The sequence below is a fragment of the Lutra lutra genome, chromosome 7 (genome assembly GCF_902655055.1).
Source record: "Lutra lutra chromosome 7, mLutLut1.2, whole genome shotgun sequence".
NCBI classification, from domain to species: Eukaryota; Metazoa; Chordata; class Mammalia; order Carnivora; family Mustelidae; genus Lutra; species Lutra lutra.
The window spans coordinates 112,849,867-112,864,891 of record NC_062284.1 but is presented as its reverse complement, the minus strand read 5'-3'; the positions used below and the strand labels follow the sequence as shown (position 1 = coordinate 112,864,891).

The 15,025-nt window shown below is 43.0% G+C and overlaps 1 long non-coding RNA gene across 1 annotated transcript in view; it reads left to right on the top strand.

Annotated features, from left to right (window-relative positions):
- Window positions 1-2,652: 2,652 nt before the first annotated feature.
- LOC125105291 (uncharacterized) overlaps window positions 2,653-15,025 on the top strand; it is a 65,041-nt gene continuing 52,668 nt past the window's right edge. The window contains exons 1-2 of the long non-coding RNA XR_007128859.1: window positions 2,653-2,789; window positions 10,548-10,679. This is a non-coding gene — a long non-coding RNA (uncharacterized LOC125105291). The remainder of the gene's footprint in view (window positions 2,790-10,547; window positions 10,680-15,025) is intronic.

Genomic DNA, 15,025 nt, shown 5'->3' with positions numbered 1-15,025 from the left:
AAAACAAAAACCAAAACCAAAAAACCCTCCAAAAAAACAAAATTCAAGGGGTGCCTGGGTGGCTCAGTGGGGTAAGCACCTGACTCTTGATTTCAGCTCAGGTCTTGATCTCAGTGCTCTGAGTTCAAGGCTCCCCGCCCCCCACCACCCCCGTGTTGAGCTCCATACCAGACGTGGAGCCTGCTTTAGAAAACAAAACAGGGACGCCTGGGTGGCTCAGTTGGTTAAGCAGCTGCCTTCGGCTCAGGTCATGATTCCAGCGTCCTGGGATGGAGTCCCGCATCGGGCTCCTTGCTCAGCAGGAGCCTGCTTCTCCCTCTGCCTCTGCCTGCCATTCTGTCTGCCTGTGCTTGCTCTCTCTCCCCCTCTCTCTGACAAATAAATAAAAAATCTAAAAAAAAAAAAAAAAAAAGAAAACAAAACAAAACAAAATGCAAAAAAACCAAAACTCAGCTGCATAAATTTGAGGATCTCATTGGTTTAGTAAATGGTTCACGAAGGGGGCAACATCCATCTAACAAATAGAGGGGATCTTGGAGGAGTTGTACAAAATGGAAGGTTTTTATAAGAAGGATGGTGGGGCAAGGAAGTTATGAGCAAAAGAAAAGTGTTGTTTCAGGCAAGATCACCTTCCCACAGAAGGAAGGGCAGAGGGTCTTATTATACAGATTTCCTCATCCTTCCTTGTGGGGGTGGGGGATGGAGAAGGCCCATGTGACAGATTACCTCATTGGAACTTACCAGAAAATTCCTGATTGGCACATTAAGACTTAGATTTCTGGGAACAGATAGAAGCTGCAGTTAGGTACCATGCCCTGGTTTGGGGACAGCCTGGCCCAAGTAATGCCACTCTGGGCCTGTGGTTTTCTTTTTAACTCCATTCAAGGACAGGATGCCACTTCACTCACCTGTCATGCTGCCAACCACTATCTTATCTATAAAAAATACCTCCTTGGACCCCAAATTACCCTCCGGCTGTTACCCATTTATATAATCCCCATTACAGTAAAACTCAAAGTAATTGTATATGTCCTTGTTCTCACTAGTTTATTTTCTACCCTAATGACTCCCAAATTTCTATCACTAGCCTAAATCTTTCTCCTGAACTTTTCAAAGATGGTAAAACTGAACCTTGCATATTTAAGATTTATGTATTTATTTTAGAGAGAAAAAGAGAGAGCACAGTCATGTGCCAGTGGAGAGAGAGGGAGACTGAACCTTTTTTTTTTTTTTAATTTTGTTTACTTATTTGACAGAGATCACAAGTAGGCAGAGAGAGAAGAGGAAGCAGGCTACCTGCTGAGCAGAGAGCCCGATGCGGGGCTCGATCCCAGGACTCTGGGATTATGACCTGAGTGGAAGGCAGAGGCTTAACCCACTGAGCCACCCAGGCACCCCGGGAGAGAATCTTTTTTTTTTTTTAAAGATTTTATTTATCTCTTTGACAGAGAGAGATCACAAGTAGGCAGAGAGGCAGGCAGAGAGAGAGAGAGAGGGGAAAGCAGGCTCCCTGCTGAGCAGAGAGCCCGATGAGGGGCTCGATCCCAGGACCCCGAGATCATGACCTGAGCCGAAGGCAGAGGCTTAACCCACTGAGCCACCCAGGCGCCCCCCGGGAGAGAATCTTAAGCAGACTCCTCACTGAATGTGAGTCCTACACAAGGCTTGATCTCACCACCCAGAGATCAAGACTTGAGCCAAAATTAAGAGTGGGACACTTAACTGACTGGACCACCCAGGTGTCCACAATGTTGCATATTTAATAGCCCCAACATCTCCATTTAGATTTCTAACAGGTGGTTCAAACTTGCCATGTCCAAAACAAATCTTGATTCTCTTTCCTCCCATCAAATTTACTCCTCTTGTAGACTTCCTCCTCTCATGCAATGGTCTCACCATTCTTCCAGTTGATGTACTTATCTTTGACCCCCTTTTCTCACTTGCTGCACACCCGGTCCCTTAGGAACCCCCAGATTGTAATCAGAATTCTCACTTCTGCCACCTGCACTGCTACCATGCAGATCCCAGCAGCCTCCTAATTGTTCTCCTTGCTTCTACCTCTGCACCTTTCCCCCAATATACACTCCACAGAGAAATCTGTTAAAAATATAAACCAGATCATATCACTCCTCTGCCCTAAAACCTCTAATGTCTTCTCTTTTCTGAGTAGAAAGCAACATTCTTACCACGGCCAGCAAACTGCACACCATTTGTCCCTCTGCACCTCTGCGATCTCAAGGGTCATCACCAGCGCCCTTGCTCCTATAACTAAACAACAGGAGTTTGCCCCTTGGTGAGTCAGAAACCGCACCAGGTGGAATAGTCGCACAAAGAAAACTTTATTTGCAGCAAATGGGGACATCATGAGGAATGGCTTCCAAAGCCGTGACTCCACTGAGGAAGGGTGGACAGGTTCCCTTTATTTAGGATTAAGATGAATAGGGAAGCCTCATATGTAGAGGAGGGCAAAAAGTCGCGCATTCGCCTTAGGGAACTTGCGGATACCCACATTGTATGTTATGCAAACGAGGCCGGTGCTCCTCCAGGGGCGGAGATTTTAGTATGGTAATGAGGTGAAGGTAGTTGTCCACCATTCTAGAGGGCGCCCCCATGGCCCTTCTGCGCAGGCGCGAGTCAGGGGTTAAACTCAAAGTGGTCAGTGCGGCTGACGCGCTGGGCGTCTTGTCAGCTCAGCTGCGTTCACTGAAGGGGCTGTTCTGGTCTCCGTTTGCCCGAGTTAAGAGGTAAACTGGGAAGAAGAGCTTAAGGAAAATGTGGAAGGAAGGTCGGTAAGTACAAGCAGGTGGGCAGTAAAGCACCCGCTAGCCTCTCGGGTTTTCTCACTGTTCCCTCTGGCTGGGGCACACTGCCCAGGGGGTATCTGAATGACTGGCTGCCTTCCCGTATTCCAGCCTCAGAGGCAGTGTCACCTAATGAGAAAGGCATGACAACCATTCTGTTGGACACCTTCTCCCTCCATTGTGCTCTTGAAGGGGCCAAGGGCAGCCTGCCCCCAAATGTGCCAATTTGGTGTATTGGTTATTTTAGATAAAATTTACTTAAGAGACAGGCTGTGCAAGGACACTCAGACCCTCTTCTGTCCTCCTGAAAGCAGGGACTGCATCTCCCCTGGGAAAGACAGCCTCTGTACCAGCAGGTAGACACATTATCCCCAGAGAGGGGAAATTTAGAGTCCAGAAGACTGTGTAAACAATCCTTGTTGCTTTTTACTAATATACTGCTCCAGCCCAAATTCTGTTGAGAATTCCTTACTCACTGAAGCTCCCAAAGTTAAGTTTTTATTTTGTTGTTGTTCTGTCAATTCCTCACAGATTGTCGTCTCTGCCCAAAGAGTATAAAAACTGCCCACTTTAGTTATTTCTTTAGGTTTCAATTTCATTACTGGACCTCGTTGCGCCCATAATAAAACTTTGGCTTTTTCTCCTCTTGATCTGTTTTATGTAAATTTAATTTAGTCCAGCTGGATTACCTTGAGGGTAGAGAAGAATTTTTCCTTCCCTTTTCTCTGCTCCTTAAGCTTATTTTATTTTCCTTCATACTACTTGGCGCTACCCCTGACATATTTGTTTATTGTCTGTTTCCACCCTCTCCCACAACTGAAATGTAAATTCTATGAGAGCAGGGCCTTGATTTTGTCACTGCTGGGATAATGCCAGTGATTGTAATTGCCATCACCATCCGTTGAACAAATGATTGAGTCAATTAATGAATAAAAGAGAAGAGCTTTATATGGAGGTTCTGATGAAAGAAACTTATCTTTCTTTTTGTTCTGTAGTTTAATCCCACTTATAAGTTAGGCATCTTTTTCTTGGTCCAGCTTTTCAGCTCTGTAAAATGTGTGTGTGTGGGAATAGCTATTCCTTCCCCTGACAAATCACTAAAAACCTTCTCCTTCTTTTTTTTTAAAATATGGATTCGAACAGAAGGGAGGGAGGCAACTTTCACTAAAGTAATTTAAAGGATCAAGGATTGGGAAGCTTGAAACCAAAATTAAGTGCAAAAAGTTGAGTATTTGCCCTCATAGCCTTTTCAGAAAGTATACATGCCCCTGGAATGATACGTTGTCTTAGAATATAGGTATTACTTTAGCGTTTACAAAGAGCTTTGCTTTCCTATCATCATCGCAGTTTCATAAGTGGGAAACTGAACCTCCGAGGGATTACAAGGTAAATTCCAGGTGGAGCTGCCACGTGACTCTGTGTTACCAGCTTCAGTTCAGCTCAACAGAACAAAGAGATGGGTCCTTGGAAACTGGTCTTATCAGAATCACTTAAGTGACCGTGAGTTGAGAAACATGTCTTTCACATAAAAATTATGGCTAGAACTCAGGAAAGTTACACTGTCTAGAAAAAATTGAGATTTTCATAGAAAGATTGACAGAACCAATTCAAAGACACTTTTATCTTGGCTTCCATTTGCTTAGCTCTATCTATTAACCTGGAGTCTTCTTTATATTTTCTTCCATATTTTTTGTTCAAGAGTGAACTTTTTTTATTGATTTCTCAATCGTTAGTAGATTTTGAGAGCTTAGAAGCCTGTGGTCCAGAATGTGCTTGTCTTAGTCCTTTTTGGCTGCTATAACAAAATGCCATAGAGTGAGTGGCTTATAAACAACAAACATTTATTTCTTACAGTTTTGGAGGCTGGGAAGTCCAAGATCAAGGTGCCAGTAGATTTAGTGTCTAGTGAGGGCTGACTTCTTGGTGCTGTGTCCTCATATGGCAGAAAGGACAAGGGAGTTCTCTGGAGCCTGTTTTATAAGGGCACTAATCCCACTCCGGAGGGCCCCACCCTCATGACCTAATCACTTCCCAAAAGCCCCCACTTCCAAACACCATCACATTAGGTTCAACACATGAACTTGGGAGGGATACAGACATTCAGTATATAGCAATACTTATATTATTTTTTTAAAGATGTAATTGCTGTTAAGTCAGAAAATTTAAGTATTACACTGAGGTACTCTGCGGATCCTGGAGGGTCCCAAGATCTTATTGTCAAGCGTATTTATTTACTACTTCCTCTCATGGTAGAACATAATTTAGTCTATATGAGAGGTTATTGGTTTGCAGCCTGTTGTTAAATTTTTTGTAAGTGGAAAAAGGCTAACACTTTGTATCTTGTCTCCAATCTTTGCCATTGAAAAACAAGTCACCCTGAAGTCAGTTTTCAATCTAGACCTGCCATGTTTACTATTCCTGGCTGCTCTCATCCTTCTGGCTCCTTCTAAGAGCACAAGCAGTGAATATGATGTGAGCACCCCCTGCAACAGGCTGGTCAGAAATGTAAGGTGAAGTGGGAATCCAGCTTGCAAGACAGTTTCTCTGCTGGCAACTGCTTCTTCCCCCTCTTACATGACTTTAAATTTCGACCTACAGGAAATGTTGGGGAGAAATGGACCTGTTTCAGGCTTTTCAGAGAAGGAAAAAGCCTTGATGGGGATAGTGGAGATCCAACAACTAAGTAAACAGCAGGGTTTGGCTATAGAAGAAGTGAACAGATGTTTCTGCCAAGGCAGAGGGGATGGGTAGGATGTCTATGCAGAATCCTATAACTGATGGAGCTAAAGCAGAAGTGTTTCCAGGAAAAGACCTGTTGGAGTTCCAAGGTATTTCCTTTCTGGGAGGGTATTCAGGCAGGATGTGGACAAGAGACTTTGCTTTAGTTCTCTTACTGATCGTAACAATCCTACTCCTCCATTGCCCAACAAAACTTCACTTGAATCTCTGTCTGTTCTAGGGACCCTTGTGAGTGAGTGCTGGTAGCCAGAGGAATTGATTTGGTGTCCTATGAGTGACTGGTAGATGGATAGAATTGAGGGAGTGCTTGCACTAGCGGGTGTGGTGACTATTGTCCAATCTGTAGTGTATAATGAGGGTCAGAGAATTGTTGGGAGCACAGGGTGTCCAGAGAACATCCTGCCTGTCCAGAGCCCAGAGAGAGGCAGAGTTGTTGTTGGTTTTTTTTTTTTTTTTTAAACCCAGACTGTAATAGGACATCAGCAAGGTTGTTCAAAATTTGCCCTTAACAGTGAAAAATATCTTAGACTTGTATAAAACTTACTATATTCTAGGTACTACTCCACACATTTTCCATATCTTCACTCACCAGTCTTTAGGACAGTCTATGGGGAGGCAATTTTATCATGCTGTTTTACAGAGGAGGAAGCTGAGACGCAGAGAGGTTCAGTCACTAACCCCAAGGTCACATACAGATATGGGCAAAGTTGAGATTGAACCCAGGTAGTCAGATTCCAGAGTCTGTGGCCTTTTCAGCACATGACAGGGCTTACTGCCCATGTTTCAGGAGTGGCTGGTTGACCAGACAGCTATCCAAGTACTCAGAGTCACTGACTGGAGCTAGGTAACAAAGACTGGGGGTGGTGGCAGTGGTGCATAGTGGGGAGACAGCAGCATGAGTTAAAGAAATAAATGCTTGGAGGTAATGGGAGGATGGGTGTTGGACCAGAAGGGAAGGCATCTGAATGGGGTGAAGGTACTCTTTGCATGCTACTTATGGGCTCTCTGTGCAGATACACATGGGAATAACATGAAGAAATCACAGTTAGCTGTTTGTAGTTTATTGTCTGATTTTCTTTAGGCCCAGAGTACATGATTTAGTGCTCATTTTTATGGTTGCTGTGGAATTTCAGATAGGAGATCTTTAATGGGTTACAATCTGAGTTCAAAATGATCACATTTTGTACCTAGTTAAAATCACTGCAGGTTATTGTATGTTCTGATTTTGAAAAGGAACCAGATGTTTTCCGTGTCCTTTGCCTGAGAAGAGAACAAGTTAGTTCCAGGTCATTTTCAGTTAGATTTTATGACATTAGGTATCTTTCTGCCATTTGATGAGTTTCTAAGATAAAAAATGGGATAAATGATTGAGATCCTGTCATTCCAACAAAATAACGTGTGTAATATGGTCAGCTTACATCCAGTCAGAAGCTTAGATCAGACCACCAGCCATGGTGTAACTCTTAACATTTTCAAAACCAGTTTAGGATTAGCCAAAGCTAATTGTCTGTGTGATTGAAACTAAGGACCAGACATGAAGCTTGGTGCTTCTTTATGGAAATGACAATTGCCTCCTCCTCCTCATCCTCCTCCTTCTCCTCTTTCCCTTCATCATCCACCCCAACAAACATTTGTATAGTGCTTTATAGCTGACAAATCATGGCATATGATGTTGAATTTGCTTTACATTTTCTTCACTGTTTTCTACTTTCCATCAGAGGCTAATATGAAATTATCGAAAGTTGAAATTGTTCCTTTGTCTTTTAAAACTGTGACAGGGCCATATACAGTTACCAACTCTTAACTTCTCTAAAATAATTAAACAATGCTTAAAAATGTGACAGCAAGGGCGCCTGGGTGGCTCAGTGGGTTAAGCCGCTGCCTTTGGCTCAGGTCATGATCTCAGGGTCCTGGGATCGAGTCCCGCATCGGGCTCTCTGCTCAGCGGGGAGCCTGCTTCCCTCTCTCTCTCTCTCTCTGCCTGCCTTTCTGTCTACTTGTGATCTCTCTCTGTCAGATAAATAAATAAAATCTTTAAAAAAAAATGTGACAGCAATAATTAGGTCACTAAGATTTGGGTGTGGTATTTGATTATTAAAACAAATAAAGAACAAAACCAGGCTTTGTAAGATTCAGAGATAGGATAATTCCAAGTAAGTAGTCTTTTTATATTATTTTATATCAGAAAATTCGTCTTAGAAGTACCCAGAGCTGATTGCAATAGTGAATAAAGAGAAAGACATCAGGAATTGAATACTAAATTACTACAAATTTGGCCTCAAAATTTTTTTGGAATAAAGAACGTAGGCGATTAACAACTGGGATTGGGAATATGCTGGGTATATACGTTATTTTCAGGCTTAAGGGTATATACTCGGATATTGTTTCTTGATTTGATATGCTGGGCAGATACCTTGGCCTCTGTGTGTCTCATGTGCAAACTAGCATTCTCTGACCTGACTTCCAAAGGAAGGTTACTGCTGAGGGCCAGCTTTACAGGAATGTTTATGAAAAACAGCCAAGAGCACAGTGCTGTGTAAATGCTAACCACGAATGATAATGATACAGAGTGGGAGGAAAGGTATGTTGCTTCCTTTGCCCCGCTCTGCTGTGTAGAGTTTGACCTTCAGGGAAGTCATTTTGTTTGTGGGTGTGTGGGCAGGCATGCATGCATTTGAGTTATCATAGAATATAGATTTTATAATTTTTAAGATGTGTTTTTAAGAGTTTTTAGATGTCAAGTCAGTAACATTCAAATTTGTAAAATGAAGGCATTTTTCTGCACCAACTTTTTTCTCCTGTGTCTGAACTTGGATATATAGATAGATGGAAATAGTTTTTCTTGTCATTAACCAACTTTAAAGGCAACTTCAGTTTAATAGGCTGTAGCTGAGTGCTCCCAGCCCAGCCAGCCTCTCTCTGCTTGAGCGCGGGCAAGAGTAATTCACTCTCAGTGGGAAGCAGAAAGGGTACTATTTTCCTAAGAAACCAAAGTAAAAGCTGTGTGTCTGACAGACAGTGACATCCCCCACCCCATGGCTGTGTAGCAAGTCTGTTGAGAACCTCTCCCACTGTTGTCACTGAAGTGTGTGGATTTATTTCCTGGAGAGACTACTCCAGGAAACTGGGATGTCACTGCCTCCCCCCAGTAAGCTCTTATCCTAATTTCTTTGCTTTCAGCTATTACTTCCTGGAAAAGGGTCAGAAACCACAAGGAAGAGCAAGGCTACTTGTAGCCAAGCCCCTAATGTTGTAGGAGCTGAGGATCCAGTTTCCTCATGACAAGACTTCATTCAAGAGAACACAGTTCTCACCTGAAACCTTAATTGGACTCTCTGATTTTGGTTCTCCCAAAATCTGCAACATTTGGTCTTGTTCTGTGAAAAACAGAGAAGTAGAGAAGCATCCCATTTCTCAAATGCTTTTAAAATTAAGACAAGACTTGTCTGGCAAAGGCATCACGACACTTGGCAATGTCCAAAACTGATTTCTATTTTTCTGTTCTTATTGGAAAATACATCTGGGTTCATAACCTTGAGTCTATAAAAGTCATCATCTGTTGCCTCACGATCTTTTAGGGAGAGACATTTCATCTGTTGTTCATTTCCACTTCGCACTTGGCCTTGGAGATGATGGAGAAAGCCATGCATGAACTTTAATGGCGATACTGAGTCAACTGCGAGTCTGTATCCAACCCCATCCTTCAGAGCATGCATTCTGCTTTGCAGGAAAATGCAGTGGGAAGTTTGTCTGCTAGTCCTGGTTTTGTCCTTCCTCATGAATAGATGTTACCTCTGGCATTTCCTTTCTGCCTGTTTTATCATCTGTCACTAGGGCAAACTGTCTATTTACACCCAGCATTCAAAAGTAGCTAAAACAAAGTGCAATTCTTCCATTTCTTGGAGTACTCACTGCAGGCAAGGTAGTCGTTTGGATACAGAGCTCACCATTCTCTCACAGTGTGGTGGGGAAAGCGAGAAAACACGTGGACTCTGAAAAACAAACAGGGTTTTGGAGGGGAGGGGTTGGGGGGGGTGTGTGAGCCTGGTGGTGGGTATTAAGGAGGGCACATATTGCATGGAGCACTGGGTGAGGTGCATAAACAATGAATTTTGGAACACACAAAAAAATTAAATTAAAAATAAAATATAATAGTCCCATATAACCCCCTCCCCCCCAAAACCCCAAAACTTCTGTAAATACACATGCACATACTTGTTCCCAAGGGCCTTTGTGTCTTTTCTCTCATTGATATCTCAGTGGTTTATCTCTTCTGAATGTAAGCCCACAGAACAGAGTTTGGATCGAGTTGCTGGCATTCATGGTGTTACCTTTCACAAATAGTAGGAACTATAAATCTGTTTTTGGTGTTAGTAAGAGTCTTGCTGGGAAAGAAGGAATTAGGAGGTAGAGATTTTCTTGAGTCTCAAAAGGCCATAAAGCCCTCAGAGACCTTGATCTTCCTGGCATTTATCTTTTTCTCCCCTCCCCATTTTGGGTATTATTTGATTTACACCAATACGCAGGACTGAAGACTATCTCCTGGGTGTGGATAGAAGACATGGTTTCTAACACAGACTGCATTGAGTTCCAGCTTTGATGAATGGATCTTTGATGAGTCCTTTGATCTTGCTCAATTTTTAGGGATCTGTTTGCAGACACCTGACAATGAGCACACTCAGCAGAAACAGCTTTCAGACTTCATTTCTCTCCCACCCAGGGAAGCCATCAACCATGCCCTTTTATCTCTCCCACTAAAGCTAGATTGTGTCTGTGGCATGAACTTGCTGAGCTGGTAGTAGGGCTCTAAACTTCTTCACTTTCTGCAGTTGTACTCAAGTGAAGCAGCTCTTGCTGGACTTTTGATGAAATTGGACTGAAATGAGACCCAAATCCAATAACTCCTTAGAGGGCTGTGGTGCCTGGGGAAGTGTGAAAGGGGAGGAGTGGGCAGAGTTTCTAGCAAAGCCTGGCTCTTATTCCCACCCACGTCTATGTCTTTCCTAGGTTAACGCATTCCGGTGCGGAGCACAACCGAGACTTGGAGGGTGACATGAACAACTAGGACACAGGCCTGCCAGGCTGTGGACGGCGCAGATAGGATTAACAGCCAAAAAAGAGAAGTGACTAACTCTGAGGGTAAGGAAATAAGGGCTGTCCTGAGGTTCAGAAATTAAGCCTATCTGCATGAAAATCATTTCTGGGTTAAATCGAAAAGGAAAATGAGCACAGATTTGGATATATTTGGGTATAGTATAAACTTCTTACTCAAAATAGTCTTTTCTGAACATCTTACTCATGCTGCTAAGTCATAGGACTTAATGATGGTGGGGGAGTTGAGTTAGCAGGACATTTCCTAGAAAAGGAGCACACGAGATCATACGCTGTCAAATAAGGTGGGCTTTTTTTTTTTTTAGAGTACATTGGGGATGATTTTTGATATAGGTGTCAGAAGAAAGGTAACATTTTAGCAGCCCAGAGCACTAGATGACCGTCTAAATGAGATAGGGAATTTGTACCGAAGGTTTGGAGAGAAATGAGTTTGCTCTGGAAAGGGTGGCCAGGGAAAGCTTTACGGAAAAGGTAATGATGATAGCTATCTGATGCTTACTGTGGGCATTTCTTTCTACATCAACTATTTCATGGACTTCTTGAAAAAGAGGTATGCTTACCTCCATTTTACAGATCATGAAACAGAGCATCAGAGAGGCAAAGTAATTTGTCTGAAGTTTTCCAGTTCATCACTGGTTGAGCTGGAGTCTGGACCAGGGCAGTTTGATCCTTTCCTTTATGCCTCGTTGCCTTCCCTTGAGCCAGACATGAAAGATGGATGCCTTTTGATTGTAAGGTAGTGCAGCTTAGGACCAGCATCGGACCTAAGGGAAGAGAGTGGCCAGGGTGAGAGAAAGATGAGTGAACACCGTTCCTTGCCCTGCATGTTGTCTGTGGTAATGGAGAGTGGAAAGGAGACAAGCTTAATGTGTCCAGCCTAGAGTCATGAACCCTAGTCTCCTGACACCAAATAAACTGTTCTTTTCATGATGTTTTAATATATTTTATTCCATAGTAGGACTAAAAGCTAGTAGGTTTTAAAATGCAAAAGCATACCACTTTGTCCATGAATTAATTTGTTAATATATTAAAGAAGCATGGAGGAGGACAGTTTGAAAGCCCAGGGCACTATGTCCTTGAGGAAAAGGTAGGTAGAGACTGAAGAAAACACTGTCTGTTCCCTGATTTTACTCCAGGGTGGTGTGTGTGTGTTTGAATCTGTTACTGTGCATTGGGGTACAACCAGAGGCTCCAGGTCCTGTCCTGCTTGGCTATGGGCCCACCTATTCTCCAAGGGCAGAACTAATTGTTTCAACTTTTTATCTTGTCACTGGCAAGACTTACAATTATTTTCAATTGCCCTACTCCTACGTAGCTCATATCCCACTCGGTTTCTCTCTTTGGGGGCACCAGGCTGGCTAAACCAAGTTCTAGATGGAACCCACCATTGCAAAAAATACTTGAGATGACCTGGCTGAGGTGAAATTTTGTCCAGGCTTGATACCTATCAGTCCTGTTCTGAAGATCAGATTCACGAGCCTTTCTCATTCCTGAACACTTGCTTGCATGGGTTTCCTTTCAACTCTGAATAACCAGTAGCTCTCACAAACTTTCCAGGTAGCTCCCAGAAAAGCATCTGTCTTCTTAGTCTTGTTGCAGAACTCCTGGTCTGGGACCCTTCAGTGGACATTCGCTGTTTCTGCCTGTTCTGAATCCTTTCTTCTACTGGTAATAATGACTCCTCCCATGCCACAAGCAACTCTTGCTGTGACTTCCAAATAAAATAGGTTCTCTGGGGAAGTCTGGGTGCCTCAGATGGTTAAAACCTCTGCCTTCGGCTCAGGTCATGATCCCGGCGTCCTGGATTGAGCCTGGAATGGAGCTCCTGGCTCAGCAGGGATCCTGCTTCTTCTCCTGCTTCTCCCCATGCTCATGCTCTTTCTCTCTGTATCTCTCTGTCTCAAATGAATAAATAAAATCTTAAAAAAAAAAAAAGTTCTCTCTTAGCATGAGTGCATGGGTGCACTTGTATGTGTGTGCACATAGAACATGAAAAGATAGGCCAATCAGATTCTTCGGAAATTTAAATTTTAAACAGATTGTCCCAAGAATGGAAAGTGATTGGAGGAGGGACATCAGGTGACTGTCCCTTAGTCTTGCTATTAAGATTGTCCCAGCTGCTCTTATTTCTGACTGTTCTAAGGTCTATAGTTCAGCTTTTCTTTAATTTTTGTGAATTTGCCTATGTGCTTCTCCAAATTTCTCTTTTATTGTTCAAATTAGCTCAAGTTATTTTGTTTCTGGAACCAAAGAACTTTAATCGGTATAGATCCTTGGGGCTCCTGGGTGGCTCAGTTGATTCAGCGTCCGACTCTTGATTTTGGCTCATGTCATGATCTCAGGGTTGTGAGATTGAGGCCCACATGGGGCTCCAGGCTTTGTGTGGAGCCTGCTTAAGATTCTTTCTCTCCCTCTCTCTCTGCCCCTCCCCCTCTTTCTCTTTATCTCTCTCTCAAAAAAAGTACAGATTCTTACTTACATGAAATTACAACTACCAAGAGCAGGGTCATGGTCAGTGAGGTGATAAAGCCTTTCCTGTTTGAGTCCTAAGACTGCTCACTGATTGATCAATTTCATGTTGGCATGAAATTGTTCCTTTTGTGCTCACTTGAACCTGGAGTGATAGTCTTTCCGGTGTTCTGCCTTCTGGTTACTTTACATAGGGCTGGTCTTCTTTGGACATTCCCTTCCCAGGACAGCTTCCTTAAGTTGCCTCTGGTCTACTACCTGCTTTGGCACTGAAAAGTTTATATTTTCCATCTCTGGTAGTTTCTCTAAAAGTCTCCTTGTTTCTCTACAAATTCCATGGGGTGCCCACACAGGGTTTCCATTCTTCTTTCCTGGAGACTCACTGTTTCAGCAACTTCTCCCTCCCAGGTCCATAGTCTCCAGGCTATGAGGTGAGTTTGGGATTGGGACAGACCTGACTTAGCACCTCACTCCTACTACTTAATGTGTGACTTTAATTAATCTCTCCGAGCCTCTTTTTTTTTTTAATTTATTTTTAATTTTTTTAATAAATGCTTTTCATGAGACTGCTGCTCATGTATTAGTATTGGTATGTATTGAAAACAGAAGTTTCTGGGCAAAAAAGTGTGGATAACTTAGTGCAAACTGTTAGTCTCTTGGGAGAAATGACTCTGCATAGGCTCTTGGGGTAATAAATTTACTGGTGTCATTTTATATAGGAAATGTCACAAATAAAGAAACACAGGCCCGTAGAAGTTCAGTCACTTGACCAAAGACAGCTAATTAGTTGCAAAACCATATCTGAAATTCATCCCTTCTAATTCTTCTGTGAAAAGTACTGTCCATGCTAACAGTTGTCCCATATGCTTTGCCTGCATGTTTTTTGGTTTTTGTTTTTGTTTATCCATTAACTCTAGTGCCAAGTTCACTAGAGAGATGATTCCATCTGAGATGGGAATGATAGTAAAGGCCTGCATCCAGAGGGGGAGTGAGCTTTTCCCTGCATGAGAAATAGGACGGGTCCCTATTTGGTTTGGTTTACTGAATCAAGAAAGTACAAGCTCTGTAGCTCAGAGTAGCTCAGAGTCCGGCTCTCTCCAGTGATTTTTCAGGGCAACCCTGGTGTTCAGGCTTTCATATCCAGCCAGCAGGGATGGTGCATGGGGTTGGCCCATGTCTCAGCAGGGAATGGACACCCACGAGGGGGATCTTGTCACGCCTGCCCTGCACCCTCAATTCAGCTGAGAGGTACATATCCCCCCCAAAAGAGCTGAGCTGCTCTGCCAGCTCCTTATTGCTTACTAGTCCAGGCAGGCTTCCCGCGGGCAGGGGGAGGACTACTGAGTTACATCAGACATAAATGAATCAATACAAACTAATTCCTTCACAAAAGAAAACCTAATTAGTCACACTGCTGTCCAAATCAACTGCTTCTCTCTCTCAGCAGCTGACACATTCCAATTCCTGCATACAACTTCATTCTAAATCCCATTAATGAAAAATACATATCTATTTTGTTATTGCCAAGTTTAAGCCTTGCCAAATTTTTTTTTTTTTTTTCAATACAACCAATCATGGAATCTTCACTGTGGTCTTAGAGGGATTTTCACAGTTAGGGAAAAATCAGGCTTCACGTTAGGAAATAGAATAAGTTTCACAGCAGGTGATGATCTCATCAGAGGTGAGTTCTCACTTGGCTGCCTTTGTAAGAGGGAGTTGCAGACCTGGAGGGTGACCCCACAGCACCACCTGGAAGATGCTGCAGTCCAACTCCAGCCTTTAGGAAGAATGAGCATTTCCCACAGGACTTTCCTACCGATAGATGCTTTGTATCCCTGCAGGAGCCCCAAAGAAATCAAAGGACACTTGTTAAGGGAAACTCAATTTTTCATTCACTCATCATA